Source organism: Cervus elaphus, chromosome 4, assembly GCF_910594005.1.
Source record: "Cervus elaphus chromosome 4, mCerEla1.1, whole genome shotgun sequence".
NCBI lineage: Eukaryota > Metazoa > Chordata > Mammalia > Artiodactyla > Cervidae > Cervus > Cervus elaphus.
In genome coordinates, this window is record NC_057818.1 from 3,058,098 (window position 1) to 3,072,542 (window position 14,445).

Sequence of the window (14,445 nt, forward strand, 5' to 3'; positions counted from 1 at the left end):
GGGCTATTATGTGTGATTATAATAACAAAAGCAATGAAAAGCAAGTCAAAGAAACAGTTTCCAACATGAAGTCAGAATTGTCTTCTTCTCTGCAACACTTTGAGTGGTTTAAAGAAATATGACATTTCACACCCCAGACCTGGTCATTAGTTCAGAGATGGCATGTGAACTAGGTCTATCCAATCAAAACAAATCTTAGGCCTATCCAAACAAAACAAGTCAAAGGGCTCTTCTGGGACGTAGAGACAGAAACATTCTCACCTTCGGGACTGGCTAGTGGTGCTACCATACAGCAAGAAATCCAGAACCTGGGAACCATCGAGGTAGCACTAACTCAGGGGCAAAGCCAGCGGAAAAGGGCCCAGGGAGAGCTTCAGGGAAACAGAGTGCCCTGACCATGCCATCCCTGAAGTTATGCTTCCCTTGACTTCATGAAATTTATTCCGAGAGGAATAAATCGTCTTGATTTTATAGGCTGGTTGGAATTTTGCTGCTATCTGATGTTTGCATGAGAAGAGTTTTGACAATGAGGCAGGTCAGAGAGCGGGAAAGATAAGAGGAAAAGAAAAAGGAAAGGAGGAGGAAATTAAGAGAAGGAAGAAAGGGGCAAACAGAAAAGCACGCACGAAAAAGAAGAGGCAGAAGAATGAGAATCATAGAGCAATTTGGGGGTATATAGGCCAGTGTCCCCATTTCACTCATCTAACAGATGAAAAAACTTGGGCCCCAAAATTTGAAGTCACTTTTCCCAGGGTGAGTCAGAGTGCACACCAAGCTTTGCACAGTGGCAGCGTCGTAGCCAATGAGGTTTATCCGAGGCGCGATTATTGCTAATTGAAAGAAGTGCACACCAGCATGAGAATCCAAGGGTCCTGGCACTGAGCCACTGTCTTCCTGCCCCAAGTCATGAATATAGAAAAGTACTTTTTGGAACTAAGTATTTCTTGCTCGTAATAGAAAATATGGGGTATGTATATAAGTAGAAAGAAAAAAAAAGCCATAATTTAAGTATCCAGTACAACCACTATAAACATTTACCAATTTTCCTGTCCATTTTTCTATATTTAAGGATAATTTTTAGTTATAAACACTTTTCATATAATTTTATTCCATCTTTTTTTCTTTTAGCATTATTTCATAAGCATTCTCCTATCTGTTTATTCTTCAAAAACATTTTTATGACACCATAAAAATCAATCAAGTAGATATATCCTAATTTACTTAATCATTTTCTTACCATTGGGTGTATTGTAGATTCCCAGAAGTGAGATTTTAGAGTCAAAAGGTAGGAACTAGAGTTGCCAAATATAGCATCTAGAAATGTAGGATATTCAGTTAAATCTTATTCTCAAATTATTTGTCATTATTTGAAATTCAGACTTTACTGTGAGTCCTGCATTATACCTGGCAACCCTAGCAGGAATATTTTAAAGATTTCCATATATATATATTTCCATGCCCTTTCTTCTCTAACATGTTTCCTCGGGTTTGAAAAGAAGAGGAATGCGAGAACAATTATCTGACATTTGGTAACCAGCAGGACTCAATGGGGCCCTTCCTGGGACAGACCCCTCCCCCCATGTCACCACCTGCCTCCAGTTTGTAAAACAGTTGCACTCTCCCAGGCCTCCCTTGAATCACAAAAGCCTGGCTCAAGAATAGAGACACAGATGTATAGAACAGTCTTTTGGACTCTGTGGGAGAAGGCGAGGGTGGGGTGATTTGAGAGAATAGCGCTGAAACATGTATATTATCATATGTGAACAGATCGCCAATCCAGGTTCGATGCATGAGACAGGGTGCTCGGGCTGGTGCACTGGGATGACCCAGAGGGATGGGATGGGGAGGAAGGTGGGAGGCGGGTTCAGGATGGGGGACACATGTACACCCATGGCTGATTCATGTCAATGTATGGCAAAAACCACTACAATACTGTAAAGTAATTACCTCCAATGAAAATAAATTAATTAATTAAAAAAATAAAAATAAAAAACACAATGAGATATCACCCCACATCTCTCAGAATGGCTATTATCAAAAAGACAACAAATAACAAACATTGAGAGGATGTGAAGAAAATTAAAAATAGAACTACCATATGATGCAGCAACTTCACTTCTGGGTGCTTATTGAAAGAAAACAAAATCACTAATGTGAAAAGATATACAACAATATTCCTTGCAGCATTATTTACAAGAGCCAAGATATGGAAACAACCTAAGCATGTGATGAGTGGATAAAAAAGATGTGGTATATACAGTCAATGGAATATTACTCAGCCATTTTATAAAATGAAATCTTGCCATTTATGACAACATGGACAGACCTAGAGGGTATCATCTAAGTGAAGTAAATCAGACAAAGACAAATACCATATGATTTCACGTACATGTGGAATCTAAAAATCAGAACAAAGCAGAAGCAGACTTAAAGAGAAAAATAGGTGGTTGCCGGAGGGGAGGGCGTTTGGGGGTTGGGCAAATACGTGACAGGATTAAGAGGTATAAACTTCCGATTATAAAATAAATAAGTCACTGGGATGTAATGTGTAGCATAAGGAATATTGCCAGTAATATTGTAACAACTTTGGAAAGAAATGGTCACTAGACTTATTGTGGTGATCAATCATTTCCTAATATTATGTAAATATTGAATCACTATGTAGTTTGACTAAATCTAACATAATATTTTACATCATATTTCAGTTGTATAAATAAATAAATATTTTAAAGATTTAAAAAACTCAAACAAAACAAGTGGACTAGGGATGGATGAAACAAGAATGGCAAACTATTTATTGATCATCGTTGAAGTGGGTGATTCATTATACTCTTCTCTGACTCTTCTATATATTTTGTATTTTCCATAATAAAATGTTAATTCTGGAAAAAAAAAAAGAATCTGCCTTGCAATGCAGGGGGTGCGGGTTTAACCCCTGATTCGGAATTAAGATCCCACCTACCACAGAGCAGCTAAGCCTGTGTGCCACCATCTCCTGATGAGTGCGCTTGTCTTCCACAACTAGCAAGTCTGTGTGCCTCAACAAAAGATCCCACATAATGCAATGAAGAGCTCAAAGCCACAGCTAAAACCTGTGCAGCCAAATAAATAAATAAATATTAGCAAAAAAAAAAAGAAGCAAGCAGGACTGTGTTGGGCCTTCTTGGGACAGACTCCTCCCCATATCCCCTGCTTTAGCACTCTCTGAAGTTCCTAGATAATAGTATCTGATGCATGATTCCTGAGTTTTTTAGATGCTAAAAATCACCACCAAATGGAAGAAATTAACTCCTGGCACCTAAGGATTAATCACCATCAATCAAGCAGAGACTTGTGCACGAGCTGATTATGTCTCCTGGGACACCCCTCCTCCCTCACCTGGACTTTAAAAATGTTTTGTGAAATCCTTTGGGGAGTTCAAGGGGTTTTGGAAGGTAAGCCCCCTCCTCCCCAGGCCCATACTCTCTCTGCTACACACTCACTGTTTGGCTTCGCTACGTGACAAGAATAGTGCTTGTGAGACCCTGCACCCAGACTTGAAACTGCTGTGCTTCAATTGAGATCACACACCTGGTCTCAGGACTTAATGACATTCAGGTCTTTGATGTCTTGTTGCAGAAAGAACTCAGTGAGAGGCAAAGTGATAAGTAAGAAGTGGATTTATTTAGACAGAAACACACTCCACAGATAGAGTGTCGGGCATCTCAGAAGACAAGAGGCCCTGAAATATGGGGTGGTTAGTTTTAGGGACTCAGTAATTTCATAGGCTAAGGAATGGGAGGATTATTCCAACTATTTCAGAGAAGGGGTGGGGATTTCCAGGAATTAGACCACTGCCCACTTTTTGACCTCTTATGATTGATCTCAGAGTTGTCGTGGCTCTGGTCTGTCATTTAGAATACTAATGTGTTACAATAAGCATATAATGAGGCTCAATGTCTACTAGAAGTCAGAATCTTTCACCTTCTTGGACCCAGCTGGTCCTAAGCAGTTTTTGTAATGTCCTATGGCTGCATCATTTTTCAGAAGGTTGTACCTTGCACCTGTCCCTCCTGTTTCGTTCCCTCCTCAGAGATTTTAGTCCCATATTTTATGGGAAGCAGAGGGGAGATGGTCTGTCTTCTGTGACCACTTCATGTCTGAGTAGGAGTGTCAGTCCTGCCTGTCAAGGAGTAGAAATCTCTGGGTGCCTAATCTAGGGGCCCCAAGGCCAGGATAGCGTCTTTGTTTTGAGTTGGTACAGGCTGGAACCCTTGCATAGCTATCATCTTGATGTGGAACTGTTCTAACAGCTTCCATAGGCTGTCGATAAATTTTCTTGGTGATGAAGCACTTCTTGTAACAGCATCAGAGTACAAAAATATCTATAAAAGTCCCAGTAAAACATCTGCTTCCACTGCAGGAGACATAAGTTCAGTCCCCGGTTGGGAAACTAAGGTCCTGCATGTCATGTGGCCAAAAAATAAAGTAAAATAAAGCTCAAGCAGCCATTAGCTGGGTCCTGGGCGAGTATGTAGGAGGGTCAGTCATGAGCAGGCTCTAGTTGAGCAGGGAATGTACAGAGAGCAAGGGAACAGTCATCTTGGGTGGCCTAAGCATAGAGGGTGGAACCAGGAAAGGCTGTCCTGCCTACCGGGGACATGCTGCAGACACATTCCCAGAAAGAGGGCTGGGCTTGAGTCTGAAGTATAGTAAGTTCTCTGTAACCTCCTCCTTATATTCCACCAAGAACTCCTTTTGGTTAATGACAGAAGCACAATGGGAGAAGCGGGCTCTGACCGTGTCAGTCTGGATTCGGGAAGCATCCCTGCACAGTGACACCCCACCCCCAACCCCGTCATTGTTGGGACTGTTCACAAGTGGTTCATAAAATGCATCAAACACTTTAAAACTGCTCATAAAAAAATGGACCAATCAGCACGAGCCTGAAATAATTAGCTTCCTTTGCTGCGAAAAAATAATGCTCCTTAATTATTTTACTGATTGCATGAGAGGGTTTTTTTTTTTTTTTTTTTAAGACAACAAACAGTTCTCTGAAGGCTCTGTCCTTCTACCTGCCTATAGAGGAAAGAGTCTAATTAAAATAAAGAGAAATATTAATTCTTAATGGGCTGATTTTCCCCACATTCTTTTTACCTCTCACCTTAACCCACTGACAGCTCCAAAAATTCCCCCCAAAAGAACAAACAAATTCCCACGATCTTGATGCTTCAGAGCAGTTTTAAGAAACAGCTCTAGCAGCAGGCTCTGGAAGCTCCAGAGTGGATACTGGAGCTCCTTCATTAAATCGGTGTGTCCTCCTGCTTTCACCTGCCTCTAAGGGATGCTGTCACCTCCTGCCTCAAACACGTCAGGTCCCAGAGCTGCAGTTTCCTGTGGTCAATCCAATTCTGCCCCTTTGTTGAGAGTGAAGCACAAGAGCGATACCTGCTGGTAGTCAGGGGGATCCGAAGAGATGCTGTGAAGAAACATTTGCCCGAGTGCTTGGCACATGGTAAGCACTTAGCAAATGTTACTACAACAGGCTGGGAGACCAAGGTCCAGTGGCTGGAGAGGGTGATTTTTCTGGTCACACACAAGATGTCAGCAAAGCCGGGTGTGAAGGGCATTCACATGCTGGCTCCACCCTCCTCGTTTTCCTTCTGGTATTCTGACTTGCCTCCAAGCATTGGTCTTCAGTGCTGGCTACGTTCTCTACCACTGGTGGAATGGCCCTCACTGCCTGGACCGCTGTGCTTAACACCTGTGGCTGAACGAGAGCTATGGTCCTCCTTGCACCCAGCTCCATCCTGTTCTTGAATTGATATATGTACTTTTATATCCACTAGATAACTTTTGATTCCAAGATGCAGATAGTTTCAGCAAACTGACAAGCAAAAAAGGGATTTTTACCTCCAAAATGTCCCAGGTTAAGACTTCAGGCATAGCTGGATCCAAGGGCTGGACCAGTGTCATCAGAACTTGACCTTTTTTTCTGGACTCCTCTCTCATGCAACCTCAATTTTGAGATAAGATGCCCTCTAGGGGTTGCAAGACGGTTACTGAATGAACGAATGAACACAGTTTGAACAACAATCTGAGCAGTCTGAATTTCTATTTTTCAGTAGATAAAGTCAATTCTTTGCAGATCCCAATAGAATTCATTTTAAAAAATTACTGGGGTACCAGAATAGCAAAGGAACACAGGGAAACTGGGCATTATTTTACAGTTTATTTAATTCACTCCTTCTGCTGGCACTAATTTAATTCATCTCCACAGCTAAAGGAAGGACTGAGCTGAAATATTAACCTCAAAGGCAGCACTGGAACAGATAATAGAGCTGTGCCTGTGCGCTCAGAATGGAAAGATAAAAGAGAAAGGAACTGCTGCTTCCAGGAGAAAATTAAAGGGTGTGTGTGTGGAGGGGGTGTTATGGAAGCCTTTTTTCTAATGGTTCATTTTCTCTCTCTTTAGTCAAAGTGATAAAAGCAAATAAATTTGTGTTTAGAACCACAGACATAGTACAAGGCCATTATATAAAGATATTATCTTCCTGGTAAAACTTCATCAGAAGTTCTTAATGTTGGAAGCAGGCAAAGTGGATTTAAAATATCACAGACAAGCAGCGGAGACTGTCAAAATGACAGAATATTATTAAACCTGTATATTTATCCCTTGATTTTCATCTCCACAAGGGACCCCAGCATGGTGCTGTTTCTGCACAAAGCCGTTGACCACACGGCCAGCTGAATGGAGGGAGAGAAACCCGCTTGCACAGAGCCCAAAATGCCTTCCCAGCTCGCTGTCGCTCTTGCTTGGAAAGGGTCCAATTTCAGAGTCTAAATAAGCAGAGAAAGGCCTGGATGACATTTAACTGGCATTCCGTCCCCAGGAGCCACAAAGATCATGAGGGAGCTGAGGGGTGGTGATGGTAGAATGCATCTCAGACAGAAGGGGCCAGGGGGCAGGGCCAGTTGCAGGACGGACACACGGACAGGGAGTCTGTTTCTGTCTCGAGAAGGTGGGGGAGAAGGCAGCAGGCCCCTGGCCCGCGTTCTCTCTGTGAGTGCCAGCAGCCCCCAGCCATGAGGAGTTCTTGGGGCCTGGTTCTGTACCTAAGCTTTAGACACGTTCAGTTCATCCTCACAACAGCCGTGAGGAGGGGCCATCATCCACCTGGTTTCACAGATGGGGACACTGAGGCCAGGCAACAAGCCCAGCTCTGCCCGACTCCAGAGCAGAGCTTTCCGCTCCTTGACCAGCGCAGGCAGCTCTGGGGGTAGATGTAGACACGCCGGATGGAACTCTCTTCAAAATAAAGGTCAAGGGGACAGGCATGGTGCAAAGCAGTGGTTCCAAGTGTGTAAGGGCGCTCTTTGCATACAGCACCCCGGAAAGCTGCACAGTGGTGAGGGTGGCTGTCCCTGAGGCGAGAACTAGGGATGGAGACAGGGAGGAGAAGGAGACCTATATTTCACTGACCCTTTGTGCTATTTGAATTTATCATCATGCGCACATGAATTTAAAATATACCTATGTACATATACATATATACATATATATACACACACACACATATATATATATATAAAACTCCTGTGAAAATAGCTGAGATGTGAAACTTTCCTTAGCCAGAAGGGAAAAAGCGATCTGTCTGCACTCTGGAGACCCCCTAGTGTGTGCCCTCACCCAGACCACGCCCTGGCGCCCACACACCTTCCTTTCCTCCAGCCGGCAGCTGCCCTCCGAGCCCCTTGCCTCGTTTCCAGGCCAGGACCTCCCCGGACCCTCTCCCCATCACTCAGTGCTTGCTCTTCTTTTCTCTCTCTTCCAGCACACATCCTGCTCCCCTTCAGCCTCCAGCTCCGCATCCTTCAGGCAGCCTTCCCTGATCACTTCAAGACCACTTTGTTGAAGGTTTCTGACAAAGAGAACTTCTCTTCCAAAGTCCAGACTGAGAGCCTTGCCAACATCCATCACCAGGTCAGCTCCCGAGGGCATACTTTTCCTCCCTTCTTCAGTGCAGTGGGTAGCAGACAGCAAGACATTCGGGAGCAGAGTCTGTAACCAGCCACACGGGGCACCTGCCACCCGCAGAATCAAACACGCTGGGCTCGGTGTGTAGTCAGGAGCTGCAGCAAGGAGTGGGACCTGTGGGGCTGGAAGGGAGAAAGCAAAGGGGCTCTCAGCAAGTGCGCACTCTATTTGCTAAGAGTAAACCGTGCAGAGTCTGGGCAGAGCAGAGGCCTGGGATGGGGCGGGAGGCGGGGCGGAGGTTCAGAAGGGAGGGGATGCATGTATACCCGTGGCTCATTCATGTTGGAGTCTGACAGAAAACAACAAAATTCTGTAAAACAATTACCCTTAATAAGTTAAAAAAAATCGGGGTTCACTTTAAGAAAAAGACTGTAAAATTACAAATACAAAATTTGGTGTGAAAATAAACATCTGATCAGAATTTTTAAAAAGAAAGGAATCACAACAAATAGTAGAGGCTTAGAAACTCAGGTCCCTTTTCAGATTCTTTCAGGCAATTTGTCGGAAATGCTAACATGAGACACATTTTCCAATAGCACCGCGGCTCCCTCCCCACCCAGAGCACTCCTCAAGCCCTAGAGATCCCCAGTAGTTGAGGAGGCCCACATTCCATGGGCTTCCCAATCGATTCACCTCTCTGGAAAAGACCCACAGTGCTCGGTCATCAGGGTGAAGAGAGAAGGTGGCACATCGACGAAAACCAGCCACCAACCAGATGGCTCCATTTGTGCGTCTATCCAACATTTAAGGAGGAAATAACGCCATGCTCCACCTCTACACGCACTCTTCTAGAAAACAGAAGATGAGGGAACACATCCCAGCTAAGTTTTGTGAAAGCAGGAATACCTAATACCAAAGCCAGGCAAAGATATTTCAGAGAAAAAACAAAATCATTGTTGTTGCTATTGTTTAGTCACTGTTGTGTCCGACTTTTGCAACCCGTAGACTGTAGCCCACCAGGCACCTCTATCCATGGGATTTCCCAGGCAAGAATACTGAATTGCCATTTCCTTTTCTAGAGGACCTTCCCTACCCAGGGATTGAACCCGCATCTCCTGCATTGCAGGCAGATTCTTTACCACTGAGCCACCAGAGTTGCCACTGCTCATAAAATAATTGATGTATACATACCAGAATAGCTAAAATTAATAATAGCAACTGTTGGCAAGAGTGTAAGCAACTGGAACTCTTATACACTTCTGGTGGGTGTGTAAAATGGTACCATCACTTTGGATAACAATTTGACAGTCTAAAAAAAGGTTAAAAATACACTTAACCTTGTAACCTAATATTTCCATTCTTGAATATTTATTCAACGGAAGTAAAAACTATATATCCATACTTGCACATAAATGCTTGTAGCAACTTTATCCCTAAGAGCCCCAAATTGGAAACAATGCAAGCAGCCATCAACAGGTGAATACATTGTGGCACATCCATACAGCGGAATGCTTTTCAGCAATATAAAGGTACATTCTGGCAACAATATAGAAGAATCTCAAAACCATTATGTTGAATGACAAAAGCCAGACACAGAGAGTATGGACTAATTAATTTTATATACCTGAAACTCTAACTTGGACACACTAATCTATAGAGACGCAAAATATATTGGTGGTTGCTTGGGGCCAGGAGAGGATGGTGAGACTACAAAGAGATGTGAGGGAATCTTTCTGGGTTATGAAATATACTATATCTTGATTGGGGAAATTTATGCATTTGCATTAGTATTTGCATGTATTTGTCAAAACTTGCCAAAATGTGTAATAAGGTTTATTTTAAATGTGAAAAAAAGTAAATTAAAATGCTGAGTTTTAGACTCTTCTTTCAAATACTTTAATATAACACTTGGGTGGGACCCAGGCATTGGTATTCTTAATAATACTCCCTTAGTGTCTCCCAGGTAAGACTTGAGAAAGGGATGGACTTAATTTTTGAAACATCAATCAGGTCCCATAGCTGCGCCCTCAAATCTGCGTAAACCCATCCTTGTAAGTAAGTTATTTACTTGCTTGTTTATTTGTCTTCACTTCACTGGGCCTTCCTTGCTGCACACGGGCTCTAGCTGCGGCGAGCAGGGAGCCGCCCTCCGGCTTGGCGCACTGGCCTCCGGCTGCGAGGCTTCTCCTACTGTGGAGCGCGGGCTCTAGTGTACGCGGGCTCAGTAACTGGCACATGGGCGCTAGAATGTGCGGGTTTCAGTAGTCGTGATGCGTGGGCTTAGTTGCCCTGTGGCATGTGGAATCCTCCCAGACCAGGAATCTAACCTGTTTCCCCTGCATTGGCAGGTGGATTCTGAACCAGCAGACCAGCAGGGAGGTCCATCCTTTTCTGAGTCAGGAGCTAGACGGGATCCAGGCTAAGCATTTACAACCAGCCTCCTGCTTTCATGTCCCGAAGAAGAAGGCGAGTGGGCTCTAGGCTAGATATTTACAACAGGCCACCTGTTCACACTTCAAGATGGAAATGACAACAAAACAAAGTAAATAGCTGGATTTTGCCTCAGCTGGCCACTTTTAAGAGAACAGTTACGGCAGGGACAGAGAGGGACCAAACCCCGTTTGAGTAAACAATCAAAAAGTCACTTATTTCCCATCCGTGGGGCAAGGGAGGCACTGCACATGCGCAGAAAGGCCCCTTGGGGATCAGAAGGGAGGGGGATGCCACCCTATAATAGGTGATGCCAAGCCCCCTCCCCCCTTAGGCCTCTGGGCTGGAATCCATCTTGGAAAAAAGTTGTGTGCGTTTGTTAGGGAGGGTGCTAGAGCAGGTCAGGTGTGGAAAAAGAAACCAAATAATTGGCCAAAGGCAAGCAAAGACCTGGAAGAACTGCCGCATATAAATGACTTAACTGCCTCTTTACTGCAGTCCTCCTCATTAGGGGGCTTGCCCACGCTCTTTCTCTCCGGGTGTGTATCTCTGCCTGAGTCTTTCCTAAATGAACAAGCTCTTTCTCTGTGTGCTCCCCCACGTGTTGTGCTGTCTCTAACAGTAAACTTTGCACCTGTTTTACAGTTTTTGCCTCCTTGAAAAATGCATTTTTCGATGGAGGACCTCTGCTTCTAGCCTCAAGCCCCTGGGACACTAGCAGCTAGAATTCCAGGTTCTCACCCAGGCTGCCCAGGTCTGGGCAGAGAACCAAGATCTCCCTTCAGGCCACCGCTCACTGCTGTCTCTCCAAGCTCGTCCCCACCTCCCTGACTCCATCCCAGAATCTCTGCCTCTCCCTGAGCTGTGGCCACGCAGCGTCACTGTGCCCACGCAGCATCACTGTGCCCACGCAGCATCGCTGTGCCCCACACCCCCGGCCGCCCGCCGGCTCAGACTCACGCTGCTCCGGGCCGCGATGCCCTTCCTTCCTCTCCCGGGGCCACTGACCTCCAGCAGGACACGTATGCCTCCTCAGCACTGAGGAAGAGATAAAGGGGCCCCAGGCCATTTACAAGTAGCCTTCTGTTCACATTTCCTGAGACAGGTAATGTAGCCCTTGCTGGTCTGGTGGCTAGGATTCCAGGTTTTGATCCAAGCTACCCACTTCAGTTCCTGGCTGGGATTTAAGATCTTGCTTCACGGGACCACTCACTGCTGCCTCTCTGAGAGGAGCAAGGCCTCCCCTGAATTTCTCTGAGGTCCCCTTCCCTGTTCTCCTTCGCAGTATGTATACTTTGTGAATGATCTCAGCTGCGGCTTTACAAGTCCATTACTCCCCTCCTTGGGGTCTAAGCTCCTTGAGAGACAGAACTTTGTCTATCTTGCTCACTGTAGTATGCTGTCACTCAGAATGGCACCAGGTCCATAGTAAATGTTCAACAGAATTGGACTAATAAACAGCTTGCCGGAGCTGCTATGAGCTAGTGAAACATAACCACTGAAGAAAAATGTTTGATATGTTCTAAAATGATATGATAGGCAGTGGAAGAAACCAAATGCTTCATTTTCTTCTCTTTTTTTTTTTTTCTGGTATTTTCATAAATCTTTGCAAAGAGCAAAAATTGTCATGCTCTCCTTTGGGTGCATTTGTCCAGCCAATAAGCTTCCACCCCTCTTCCTCTGGGAGCTTCCCTGGTGGCTCAGCTGGTAACGAATCCGCCTGCAATGCAGGAGACCGCAGTTCGATTCCTGGGTTGGGAACATCCCCTGGAGAAGGGAACGGCTACCCACTCCAGTATTCTGGCTGGAGAATCCCATGGACTGTATAGTCCATGGGGTCACAGAGAGTCTGACAAGACTGAGTGACTTTCACTTTCACTTTCCCCTTTCTCTACAGACCCCCTTTCTGTCACACAGATTTCCCCTTTCCATCATACAAATCCACAGGGAGGAGCCCTAAGTAACCCTTTTATACTCTCGTGGCTCTGCCTCCTTGGGGCACAGCTGATTGGAACCAGAATCACCCATTCTATTTAGCTTTGCTTTCTTTTTTGCTTGGACAAGTTTGAAGGTTTCTATTATTTGGTACAGGCTTCCCTCATAGCTCAGTTGGTAAAGAATCCGCCTGCAATGCAGGAGACCTGGGTTTGATCCCTGGGTTGCAAAGATCCCCTGGAGAAGGGAACAGCTACCCACTCTAGTATTCTGGCCTGGAAAATTCCATGGGCTGTATAGTTCATGGGGTTGCAAAAAGTTGGACATGACTGAGCAACTTTCATAATTATTTGTTACAAGAAGGACCGCAACTAATCAAGCATGTATTACTGTAATAATAAGAAAATACTACTTTAAATTAATTTAATAGTAATTTAAATAATAATTTAATTTACATACAAACACTTTCAAAATGAGTACATATTTACAACCAGAATGTAAAGAGAGGTCTACTTGTAGTATCTATTCAGCCATGCTGGGCTTTCAGGATCTCTCCCTTGTTCTCTCCCCATTGCATCTTCATATGAACCCACCCCACCTCTACTTATTCACTGGACTTCCTGATCCCCAGGCCCTCAGGAATTTCTGATTTCCTAACCAAAGCCGTCGTTAAGACTGGGGTGCTGATGGAGACATGGGTGACTGTGTCCTGGGTCATCCTAGCCATGCATGGGGCGGTGGGGGGGACATCAGTGCCTCATGTTCGCTCAGCTCTAATATGAGCTGTGACATCATTTTCCAAGCTATTGCCATCTCAAGTCACAAGGGAACCTCTCTGGGGAAGGAGGGATGGTCGGTATTCAATTTCCCTCCTGTACTTCTCAAGAGCCAAGCTCCCAAGTTCAAAGACATCTATCATGGTGAGTGATGGATTGTATTTCAGAGCAGGTTGGCAGCAGGAGGGAATTGGATTCAGAAACAGCCATCTGGCTTTTGCAACTGTGTGCCCTTTGCCCTGCTCAGCATCAAGCCAGCTGTCACATAATCCGAGTGCCCACAGCAGCTGAACCCGCCCTCATGCACAGTCCAGACGGGCCTCCTCTGAGGTCTGCAGAAGGCAATCAGCAAGCCAGCAAGCACTCCTTCAGGCTGATCATAAGAAGGAGGTGGGGCTGAGTGTGGAGACCTTTTTGAGAGCTTACTGTGGCCTGAGCACTGGGAAACAGACTGAAATAAGCAAAATACCTACCCCCCCCCACCCCCAGGGACACTCATTCATTCATTCATTCAGCAAACCCGTGTTTTTTTATGCCTACTAGACATGAGCACTGGCAGACTTACTTCCCATTGCAAACTGGGAAGCTCTAGATCTCCAGAGTCTGGGGTCAGACCTTGGCTCCGTCACCTGCAGGTGTGTAGTGTGAGCTTAGCAGTGTGTGCCCTTACATTGGCACCTTCCCTCTGCAAGACTCCATCTTCTCATCTGTAAATCTGGAATAATAATAACACTCACAGAGCAGTGGTGACCGAAATGTCTGCAAGGTGCCTGTGACTAGTAAATGCTCAATAATATTAACTGCTACTGTTCTTTTATTTCATTAATTTTGGAGGCTGTTACTATTTTTACTCTGTTCATGCACTCTTTGGGCTTCCCAGGTGGTGCTAGTGGTAAAGAACCTGCCAGCCAATGCAGGAGACCTAAGAGACGCAGGTTTGATCATTGGGTCAAGATGCTCCCCTGGAGGAGGGCATGGCAACCCACTCCAGTATTCTTGCCTGGAGAATCCCATGGACGGAGGAGCCTGGTGGGCTACAGTCTGTGGGGTCACAAAGAGACATGACTGAAGCGACTTAGCACACACAAAAGCACATGCACTCTTTATTCAGATGCATTTCTCTGGACATTTTTAAAGCCTGATCAAATGGCATGATATTCCACACTATGCATTTTAGTAGCCCTAACAGTCACTGATTACACACACTATAAGGATTGTTCTTATTTGTATGTGATCTCCTCCTCTCGTACCCAGGAGTTGGGTCTCCTGTGTCATTCAGAGTCTCACAAATGCAGTAGCCCAGCACAACCCGTATGGCAGAAGCTCAACTCACAGGCTGCATTCTTC

The 14,445-nt window shown here is 45.0% G+C and overlaps 1 long non-coding RNA gene and 1 pseudogene across 1 annotated transcript in view; one reads left to right on the forward strand and one right to left on the reverse strand.

Annotated features, from left to right (window-relative positions):
• Positions 1-773: 773 nt before the first annotated feature.
• LOC122693016 lies at positions 774-947 on the forward strand (annotated as a pseudogene).
• A 4,946-nt stretch (positions 948-5,893) lies between these two features.
• LOC122691472 overlaps positions 5,894-14,445 on the reverse strand; it is a 78,567-nt gene continuing 70,015 nt past the window's right edge. The window contains exons 2-3 of the long non-coding RNA XR_006340416.1: positions 7,697-8,139; positions 5,894-6,041 (exon numbers count right to left, since the gene is read on the reverse strand). This is a non-coding gene — a long non-coding RNA (uncharacterized LOC122691472). The remainder of the gene's footprint in view (positions 6,042-7,696; positions 8,140-14,445) is intronic.